Genomic DNA, 11,275 nt, shown 5'->3' with positions numbered 1-11,275 from the left:
AACAAATTTTTTTTTCTTGGATTCCATAACTCTGTTAATCAACTGTGACCCTGTTCCATTCTCTCTTTGCTTGTGTTTATGAATAAAGAGGCAGCTTCCAGCCAGGATATGCTGGTCTCTTGACAGAGGGAAAAGAGATGGGGGAGGCTGGGTGTGGTGGCTTATTCCTGTAATCCCAGCTCCATGGGAGACTGAGGCAGAAGAATGCCTAATTTAGGCCACCTTGGGTAGTTTATGACTCAGTAAGATCCCGCCTCAAAGAGTAAAAGGGGACTGGCAATACAACTCAGGGTGAAGGCTCCAGGTTCAACCCCCAGCACAATAAAAGAAAGAGTGAGAACAGGAATGAGATGGGCTGAGATGCAGGGAGGGAGGAAAGGAGACAGACAGACAGACAGACAGACAGACAGAGCAAGAGACAGACAGAGCAAGACCTGTGGAATCACACAGCTGCTGTAGCGAGGGGCTGCATTCTCAGCTGTCGGGCTGCAGTCCACTGCTCCCAGTAACATTAGCTCTCAGTCCAACCTCATAGCAAGTTCTCTCTGAACTGTGCAGTTCTACCACTGAGGCATTACTCTGCATATTTCATATACTCACCCTCTCAGTCTACTTTTAACTGTGAGTCATTTAGTGGGAAAGAAAGATTTAAGAACCTATTGATGAATATATAAATATCATATATATTATACATATGTTATATACAATATATTATATCATATATATTATATAGAATATATATTATATCATATAACATATATTATATATATTATACATAAAAGTGTTCACTAGAACATCTTTAATTTCCAATAATTCAACTGACAAATTTTTGACTTTCTCATAGTGGGAGAGGAAAGGTGCACTCAGGAGAAACCGAACTTCAACTTTTAAATTGTGACCCTTTCCCCGGCCAGCTGGACGAGGCTGACTTTCTCTCAGGACGCTGGGCAATGGCATGCACTAACACCTGCACATCCCGATGGCCTGCAGGCGCGCTGGGCAGTATCTGGCCCACGGCCTGCTTCCCACCTAAGCAGCGCTGTCTCTGTTCCATCTTCAAGACCTTATTCAGTGATATGGAATTTGTTCAACCCAACTGCAGAGTGCTGAGTGTTGAGTCCCCTCAGGGACAATCATGGCCCTTCCAATAAAGGGTGGGCCTCTGGACATGAGCCTCTTAGCTTCCCTTACCCCAGAGGAAGAACTCTGAGACGTGTTCCACAGGGTAACTCAGATCTGCCCACAAAGGAGACTTGCGTAGTACTGTACTCCTTACTGATGGTCTTATTTCCTTGTCTCCCTTACTGGTGCTTCTGGGGGCCTCTCTCAGCCTCAGAGCTTCGCCTCGGGGTCCTTTCCCCAAACCTTCCAGTCCGGAGTAGAGCTGTACTATCTCTTTCAGGGGCCCACAAGCTGGGTGGCAACTCTATGTCATGACAGTCTAAAAAGCATGAGACAGAAGGACCAACAGAGGTCAAGAAGTCAAAGACAGTCTCGATGCTGTGGGCAGCCCGGGGGATCTAGCCTCCCTGTCGTCAGCCATTTCCACCCAGCCCTAGTCAGCACCTTGAGCTTTCTCACAGTCAAACAGTCCTCATAGGATGATGCTTGTTTTGTACTTTTTACTTATTTTTCTTCTGTACTGTAAACCAAAAGACAGTACAATGGCAATGACAGCCCTAAGTGCTAACGGGGAAGAAGCACTGGGAATGTCTTTGGTAATGTCACCTTGAATGGTCTGTGCGGGACACAGCCCACCTTGGCTCTTAGTATCAGTGAAAGCAGGCCTGTGCAAAACAATGGGTTCACTGAAGCGTGGGTCATTGCAAGCAATCAAGCTCCCCGACGGCCCCACCGTGGTACGTGACACAGGGTCTTTCTCTGTCAGGCCCACCAATCATCCAGCCCCTTGGAGTGGTATGGATATAGCTTCTCATTTGGCCCCAAAGCTGTGCCCAGTTAATGGCTTGGAAAAACATATCATTATCCATATAATCTGCAGAAACCAGAGGGAAACCTGCATCCGGCACAGGAAGCAGCGCACAAATCCTGCATATTGTGGCAATGTTTGCGTTGTTTCCCAAAACTGCAATTAAATCTCGTGTAAAGAGATGGGTTCATTTGTTTGGTTCTAATAGCTGTATGATTGGGATATTGCATGCTTTGACAATGACAAATATTTGTGTTTCCCGAGTGAAATTCTCCGCTTTAAACATTCCTTTATGCTGAGAAGAGAGTTAGTTTAGTCTTTAGGGATCTAGGCCAGGGCCTTCTGCCCCATGGCGTTGTCAGTGGTGCTCAGGACCACTGCACACCATGGGAAAAGAGTGGGCACAGATGCCTTCCGCCCAGGGTGTGGTCCTGCCTCCATCTGCGCCGCTCTGGGGCTGCACCCTGAAGCAGATGCCAGGCAAGCAGACAAGCAGAAACGAAACAAAACGGACCCAGGGAAGGAGGGTACAATTCTCCATGCTGTGCAGTTCTTTAAGTGGTAAGGCCATTTTTAGGACTGCAAAGAATGCAAATTAGAGATGTGAACAAAGATATGTTTAGATAGATGTGGAAGGCAGGGATACTTATTGAAAAATCAGAAATGATGCAAGTACAATACCTGTTTCTATGTTAAATTGTGGTATAATCTTACCACGAAAAATCTTTTCAGATATTTGAAACAATAACATAGGGCTGGAAGTGTAGATTGGTGGTAAGGCATCTGCCTAGCACACAGGAGGCCCTGGGTCTACCTCCAGCATCTTCAAAAAGTTAATTAAATAAATTAAGTTAATAATAAATAGTTATAAGGCTAGCCAAATAGCTCAGTGGATTAAAGTGCCTGTAAGCAGTTTAATCCAGCCCCACCCCCAGGGTAAGCTGAGATAGCAATTGAGACTGGGCGTGGTATGGTGGTGTGCGCCTGCAATCCCAGCTCTTGGGAGGCAGGTCACTATGAGTCTGATCTAGTAGTGAGACCCTGAACACCCTCGAGACCCTTCTGTAAGATACAATAATAATAATAATAATAATAATAATAATAATAATAATAATAAATAGTTATGGCTATGGGTCAGAGCTATATGAATAAAAGAAGTGAAAAAAGTAGATTCTAAAAGACTGTGGATAACACAATTTCAGTTTTCAAAAAACTACTTCTCTTTACATATGAAGAAAGGGATATTTCTGGGTGCTGGATATATATATTATTCCTCTTTGGATTTTCCCAAACTTTCCATATGCATTGCCTTCATAATAGAAAAAGAAATAAGTTCTGGCAAAGGCAGGAGAGTGACTTATAACAAATGTAGAAGATATTCTAATTTCTCTTTCTTTTCTTTTCTTTGACAGTACCAGGGATTGAACTTAGGACCTTGCACTTGCCAGGCAAGCACTTATTCTACTGAGCTATCTCCCCAGCCCCGCTATTCTAATTTCTTAAGTTACTGTTCTCGAACGCTGTGAATCTATACATTGGGACAAGTTGGAAATACAGAAGCTTGCAAAAAGTCCAGTTTCTGCCTTGGGATGGTTCAGTCTGGAACAGTGCCGTGCAGTGAGACTTCCTGCAGGGATAGAAGAGTTCTCTGCACTGTCTGATCCAAGGAACTGTTGTCAACTTAAACAAGCAGCTGGTGCACCTAGAAACTGCTGTAGAGGAAGAGACAACTAGACAGTGAAGGGCTGCAGTGTGGCAAGTGCTCAAGAGGTGCAGAGAAGGCAGAGATGAACACTGCTTGTAAACAGCATGAGCTGTGGGTAAAGATTTGCTGTGGAGGAAGGGGTCCTGCAGACCAAAATACATAGAGCTATGACCAGGCCTGGCATTTCCAGTGGGGAAAAGATCAAAGCAAACGAAGCAAACAAAAGAGACAAAGTTTATGCTTTGTCAAGAAAGATGGACAGAATGAATGAGAGACTCGACTGCTGTGTTGCTGGTTACTTTTCTCATTGCTAAGACAAAGTACCTGGCATTCAAAATTAAAGGATGAGAGGTCTGTTAGGCTCACAGGCTGTCGAGTCTTCAGTCCATAGCTGGCTGGCTCCAAGGCCGGGCAGGGCGGAGCGGACATCTCTGAAGATGAGCAGCAGCAGCAGCAGCAGCAAGAAGCAACAAGCCACCACAGAGGACCCTCTTTCTGTCCCTTATCCCTTATCCAGGGTACTCACCCTCAGGGCACAGAGCACTCACACCCTTAATCCCAGTCTTGTGAGCTCAATCCCAGCATCACACACCTTAGATCTGGGCAGCTCTCCAGGCCCCACCTCTAACTGTGTAAGGCTTTGGGGGACATCTAGATGCTAGCCCAAGCAGCCAATGAATCCAGGCACGTGGAGTTGTGCATAAAGAAGACTTTTGGAGCCAGGCATGGTGGCACACACCTACACTGGGAGACTCAGGCAAGAGGAGCTCAAATTCAAGCCACTCTCGGCAATGTAGCACCTTAGTGAAACTCTGTCTCAAAATAAAAAGTAAAATATTATTATTGTAATGAGAAGGCTCTGGGGACTGGGGAAAAAGTCATTTGAGTAGAGCTAGAAGGGAATCATGACTTCAGGTGGAAACTTATAAATTTCAAATCCAGTCTCATACTGTGTGTCTGTCTGTGCTAGCAACTTTTATGCCTGTCCCTTGCTGGATCCCCCTGGCAAACCTATTTTGCTAAAGGGAAAAGCGAGGCTCAGAGGACAAGTAGCTGCCCAAGAACACTGGGCTAAAGAAGAGCTGCATACCCTTCCAGCTCGGAGCTAATTAGAATCCTAAAGCTCTATTTTTTTTTTTTTTTTTTTTTACTTTATTACATTGCTTTCCACCCTGCAAGAGGCTTGGACTGAAATAGAAACACCCTAAAATAGAGGGCAAACCCTGAGCGATTGTTTAAAAAGATCTCAGGGAGCACTTCCAAGCTGTGGTGACGATATCACAACAGAAACCACCGTCATGATGACCTAGCTCCAGGAGTCCTTGACAGGTGGGACCTTGGCTGGCCTCCCCAAGGCGATATGGGCTTCTCCTGTTGGGTGCTGCGGTTGACTAGGACAAGCCACCCCAAACTGGTGCCCCTTGGCCATAAGCCCCTAGGGCCAGTCTGCATGGGTGCCATCCAGTGACAAAATCCAAAGTGTTGAAGCTTAACCAATGCCCCTGGCACCTCCTGCTGGTGCCCAGCCTTTTCAGTCTGGGGGCCCTTCCTGCTCTGTGGACTGTTTTCTCACCCTCACCTTTGTTCTTTTTAAACCTTCTTTTGATTTTACTCAACAGCCTTGGCTCACTTCATACTGCACCTCTACTACACAGCATCTGCTCTACTGTACTTGCAGGAATTCCTGCTAGGCCTATCTGATCTTGAGCCCAGATATTTTCCCTGCTAACTAGGACAATGGTAGAAGACCAGATTAGAAAGGAAGAAAGAAACAGAATCCTAGGTACCAACTCCGCGACACCACAGACACAGTCAATTCACTCATATTCCTCTACTAAAAGATCCCCATCTCCACTCACGCATAGAATTAAGGCCTGATTGCTCTTAGAAGAGTAGTAGCTTCCGTGTTGGGGGGTGAGAACTTTGGATGGGATGAACACAGAAGACTTACGCTTGGAAGAAGATTACCAAATAGTTATATCAAATATGTATAATAAGTAAACAAGAAAGACTACCAAAAAATAGTTAAGAAAAGAAAGCAGAGGGCTGGGAAGATAGCTCAGTAGAATAAGCGCGTGCCTGGCAAGCGCAGGGTCCTAAATTCAATCCCTGGTACCACAAAAAAAAAAAAAGCAGAGATGATCATATGACATTTACCAGAGAAACATGAATGTTGTCATTATGGAAAAAGTAGGAAACAGAAAGTTGCTGGTATAATTCTAATTTAAATGATTTTATGGCTAAGTGTACCTTCCAGGATGGAGGTAGAAAATCAGCCTTGCAGATTCCAAGGCCGTGTCCTCCAAAGGTCTTAATTATGCTTTGGTTCCACTCCAGCTGAGCCAGGAGATGGAAACGCGAGGACTTGAGGAAGGAGGATTAGCCAAATATTGGTAGGTGGGATCCTTAATTAACTGAATTCATTTTTCAGAGCTCTACTCCTAAGAGGAAGACAGTAAAACAGATGAAAGGTTCATATCTCCTAATGAAAGTAGGGTGTGTGGTGAATGTTCTTACTAAGGCAGTAGGTTCTACTAGTGAATATTTTCTTTAAAACTGTATACAAGAGCCAGCCAAATAGCTCAGTGGATTAAAACGCCTGCATGCAGGTGCAGGGGACCAGGGTTCGATCCCTGGGCTTGCCGTGCCAGCCCTGCCCTCTTGGAAGGCTGTAAACAAGTGGATCACTATGAGTCTGACTTACTAGTGAGACCCCAAACACCATGTAGACCTTTCCCTAAAATTAAAAAAAAAAATCTGTATACACCTTTTAACATAATTTTATACCTATGCCTATTAAACCAGTTTTTATAAAGTATGGCTTTTACTCTTTTGGCTTCCTCCCCTCTACATTCTGCCACTTTGCCTCCAAAATAATCCTAATCCTACTTGCTGCCGACCATGTATGTTTCTACATTTCACAGGAATGTTCTCACCCACAGAGCTTTAGTTATTATCCATTTTACCTAAAGCAGGACCATAGTATGCATATTCTGCTGGCCTTTCTCAACACTTCATAAAAACCTCTCTGGTCTCCATATGGTTCTGTATATCTGCTGGATGTCGTTTCTCATACACCAGGTGACCTTGAAGGGTTATTTTCCTGCCCTAGACTCTCTTTTCACCCTGGCAAGGCAGGCAGTCGTGCCAGGGGTGACCTCAAGCATCCTCCTCTTCCGTAGAGCCCACTGCTCTGTGTCTCACTGCAGTGACGTGGGAGTCATCTCTGCTGCTGACTCAGGAACTGTTGTCCTGCCTGTTTGCTCCGGGGATTTTGGCCCATTTTGCACATAATGAGTTGCTTAGCCTGATTCTGGAGCCTGAACTCTTCTTCCACGCTCTGGTGAAGGAAGCTTGATTGGGTTGGTTTATGTCTGACTGATACTGGGACAGTGACCTGGTTTAAGTTGAGATTTACCTTGATCCAAACAAAAGGTACTTCAGGACACAGAGCTTCTGGGTTCGCACACCTTTCCAAGATCCTCAGAATTTTCTTTTAATTAAAGATAAATACTTGATCGTTGTGTGACCACACCATTGAAGGAGGAGAAAGTTTTCTGTTCTATGTATGTCCATCCATCTCATGCCTTATGGACCAGGGAGAAAGAATTGATTTATGTGCAAAGCCCGCAGGGCTCCACACGCATGATGGCTCGTCTCGACTGAATACAGCAGCAGCTTACCGAAAGCCGGCAAGGTGTGCTGGCCTCTCCTTGCACACTGTTGTCTCGTTCCCCAGCCCTCTCCTTGCCGCAGGTGAATTCATTTTACAGCTCTGACATTTCCTTCAAGGTCACAGAGCAGGGAGAAGGTGCAGTCTGTCTGCAGAATCCACATTTTTAGCATAGAAAAAAAAAAGCTGCAATGGAACCGGGCGGTGGTAGGCAAGTGGGACAGAAATCCTGTGAATAGCAGTGTTACCAGAAAACCACACTGAGCCCTCGGATTCGGCATCTGCGAGCGTTTTAGGTGTTAGCGTTGTTACTAAAATCGCCCGAACAGCGATGCAAGAGCTCACACCCCACGGCCCGTGGTGAGGTGGGACTGAGCACAGAGCTGGGCTCAAGCCCCCAGCGTCACCTGCTGCCTGAGCTGGGCTCTTGCCTGTCTGACAAACTGCACGGGCCCGTTTCTGAGTCCCTGAGGAGGCCGTGCCTAAGGGATGGCCAAGGAATACCTTTTCCTTTCTTTTCTCTCTCCTTCCCTTGTCCCAGAGACGCAGAGGGCAGCGACTCCCACGCCCGAGGCCACCCTCAGGGCCTCGTCCCGCCCAGAATGCAACCCTCTTCTCTGCACTCCGCACCAGCCCCGGCGTCAGGCTGCTGAGACTCCCGCGGTACAGCCGGGTGCACACGGGTTTCCACAAATAGCTATTTATTTGCTTATCTGCAAAGAAGGGGAGGGGGAGGTACAAAGTGATCGAGGACAAAATCAATTACTATTTTTCATCTTTGACAAAGTAATTAAAGCCGTAGTGACTGGCTAATTCCAACCACACGGCTCCGCGGTGATGGATGTGGATTTACAGCCGCCTTGGCTGCCGCGCGCGGGCCCGGATTATCACACGGAGCAGGCGGTGAGGGCTACGGACGTGGCCCCAGCTTCTACCCAGCCAGCCTCTGCTTTTTTTTTTTTTTTTTTTTTAAATACAGCAGCTCCAACCTCTGCACTTCGCAGGCACTGACACCTAGGCCCACGCACGACAAACTCCTTCAGGCTTGGGCCCTGCTCCTCGCACGATCTTTCCCTCCCTCACACCCGAGATGCGGCCGCTGCACCCGCGCTGGCCTCAGAGCGACCCCTCCGGACGTCAGCTCCGACTTCTACCTCCATTGCCTTCCCGCCCCTCCTTTCTAGAATCCTGCGGCTGAAGGAGGGGGGAGGGGGGAGATGCAGGGAGCGCGCGGGGCCTCCACCAACCCCGCAGCTTGTCCTGCGCGTCACCAACCTCTGCAGGGCATGACGCGCGGCTCCACGCGGGAGCCTGAGTGCGCACTCGGCCAGGAGGGTCAGCGGGCAACACGTCAGCCCTGGAGGCTGCGCGGGGGCGCTGGGCGTCACTACTGGGCAGGGTCGCAGATGCGGGAGGTGAGAAAGCCGGCACGACTCCGCCCCCCGCCTGCCCAGCCTGTGGGCCTCGGCGGACGCTCTTCCTGCTCTCGGCCCTGTGCGGGGGCTGCTCGGATGCAAATCTGGAGACTGTCCAGACCTTTCAGAGTCGTGACTGTCCCTGTCGCAAGGCCGTCCAGAGACTGCAGAGGGAGCCCACAGTGAACTGGGGGTGTGCTCCGTGGCCCCAGTCTCGGATGCCAGGGCCTGGCCGACCTGCCTTGTACAGTTCTCAGACCCGCTTCGCTCCTTCTTGGTAATTGGGGTCCGCTTGGGAAGAAGGACCCTGCAGGATCCCTGGTGCCAAGAGGCGGAAGGTGTTTGTTAGTGGCAGCCCGACTGGAGCCTTTGCTTCTGTGCCTTCCCGTCCCCACGTGCCCCCCTGCCCTGAGTCCTCTCTCACCAGAGGCCACCTGAGCCCCTGCACTTTATTTCTGGGCCTCGCCAAGTCTCCCTCCCTGTGGGAGCTTTGCTCTCAGAGTTTCTGAGCCTCAAGTTCCATAGATTTAAAGCGAGATGAAAGGAGAGGGATCCACAAAGAATCAAGAGGCAATGTGCCTATGTAGCAGTTCTGCACGGTGTATTGCAAATATATACGAACACAAAATTTTTAAAAAACAGAATATATTGGGATTATTTCTGAAGGCCCTAGTCAATGTCAAATGTCCTGGTGCCATGGAAACCCCTTGCACATGGTCCAACACTGAGATCTCAGTGTTAATTCAAAGCTACAATTAAAAGTAGCCTGAAAATGGCAAAGCAACACGAAGACAAGTGTCCACAGAAAACCCTCACCTCCCACTTCCAAGGACCAAGGGGTCCCTAGCTGGTGGATTTGGAGGGGAGGGCTCGCCAGCATGCACAGGCACTGCATGTGCTTGCCGGCACTGTCTCTGGTGGGCTAGGAGGTGAGTGGGAGGAGGACCCGCAGTGTCCCAGGCACCCACTGAAATCTGCGGTCTGCCAGCGCAGCTTCTGCCAGGGGCCATCGTGTGCTCCCCCAGCTTTTAGACTGCCCAGTGGGGTGCAACGGCGGTGAGGACCCCGAGGCGGTGGAACGGGTTGCCGTAGCAGCAAGGGACACAAAGCTCTCTGTAGCTTCTCATCCCAGAGGCCCAGGCTTCCTGAACTAGTCAGGCAAAACAAGAAGGGAAGCATTTTCTCGAGAATCCCCTTCTAGTAGACATTTTCAGAAAAGTGTTTTCTGTGTGTGTGTGTGTGTGTGTGTGTGTGTGTGTGTGTGTGTGTGTGTTTTTTAATATCACCCATTGCTTTGTAACAGCAGGAATGTTCATCTTCTAATTGCTGTGGTCAGCCCCAACCCCAGTGCGGTACGGTTGATGTCCTTCTCCTGATGGCTTTCCAGATGGACAGCCCTGCCCACTGATCACTGGGGCTCCTGATTTGGAGGAGGTCTAAGTCTGTGTTCTCAAACCAGATCTGCTCTGTTGATTTTTATTAAGAGGGTAATGAAGAAAGAATGGCTTTTCTTTGACTTTGCAAAGGGCCTGAGAATCGGTCAATGTTGCAAATAATTTCCTTCTGATTTCCCTTAAATGTTTTCAGGAGAGTCTTAAAACACAATAAGAACATCCAATTATATTCAGGTTTTTTTCTTAATAGAATTAACACAGATGAAATAAGAATGTAAATACCAGATCTCAGTTTTTAAGCAAGAATCCAGAATGTCCCCCAAACTGGTTGCCTGGGATGGTAGGGAGGTAAGAATTGGGGATTTGCACACAAACCAGGCAGGCACAATCATGTCAATGCAGGACCTGTGCCTATGGCAGCCCTTGTAGAACTTCAGGCTAAGTGCTAACAGACCGTACATGGCTTTCTGGTTAATATTTTAGAATCTGCCGAAGATGGGGGAGACAGCATCAGAATTTATTGGAGGAGAGAGAGAGAGAAACATCTTAGTCCCCTCCTCCACCTCTACCCCAATCCTGTCTTCTGGCGGCTGCGCGATGGAGCTGCCTTGGGTGCAGTGGGACGTGTCCCTCCCATGTTTCCTCTAATTAGGAGGAGGTAGAATTTTGTCCTCCCCTCCCCTCAGGTTTGATATAGTAATCAACCCCACATGAGTCACGACAAACACGCAGCCCCCTCCTGCCCTGGTGACGACTGGCCAGCGTACTCTAGGCTGTTGTCCCTTTAAAACTCGAATCCAAAGGGGTAATGATTTATCAAACTTGTATTATCAAGAAGATGTCAGCCGAAGGGCACCTTGCCTTGCACTGACGCAAACCTGGCCTTTCCCAAGGAGATATAGAAAGCGCTTCTGCTGCCAGAGCCAAACCAGCCTCTTCAGTAGTGGGTCTCACTCCCTGAGTTCCATCTCTTGCCAGTGCCAGTGTGGTGAGTGTTGGCTTGTGTTCTTCTAAGAGGAAAGGGGGCTAGTGGGATACGAAGGGGATATTTGGATATTTCTTTTTGAAAAGTCTGTACATTGGGCAAGAGGGAGCAAGGAGGATATTGCTTGAAGCTATAGTTGTGTTTGTTTTTGTGATTGCCCGTTCGAAGTCAGA

This window comes from Octodon degus, unplaced genomic scaffold (assembly GCF_000260255.1).
Source record: "Octodon degus isolate 3935 unplaced genomic scaffold, OctDeg1.0 scaffold00159, whole genome shotgun sequence".
NCBI classification, from domain to species: domain Eukaryota; kingdom Metazoa; phylum Chordata; class Mammalia; order Rodentia; family Octodontidae; genus Octodon; species Octodon degus.
Note: the sequence above shows the minus strand (reverse complement) of the source record.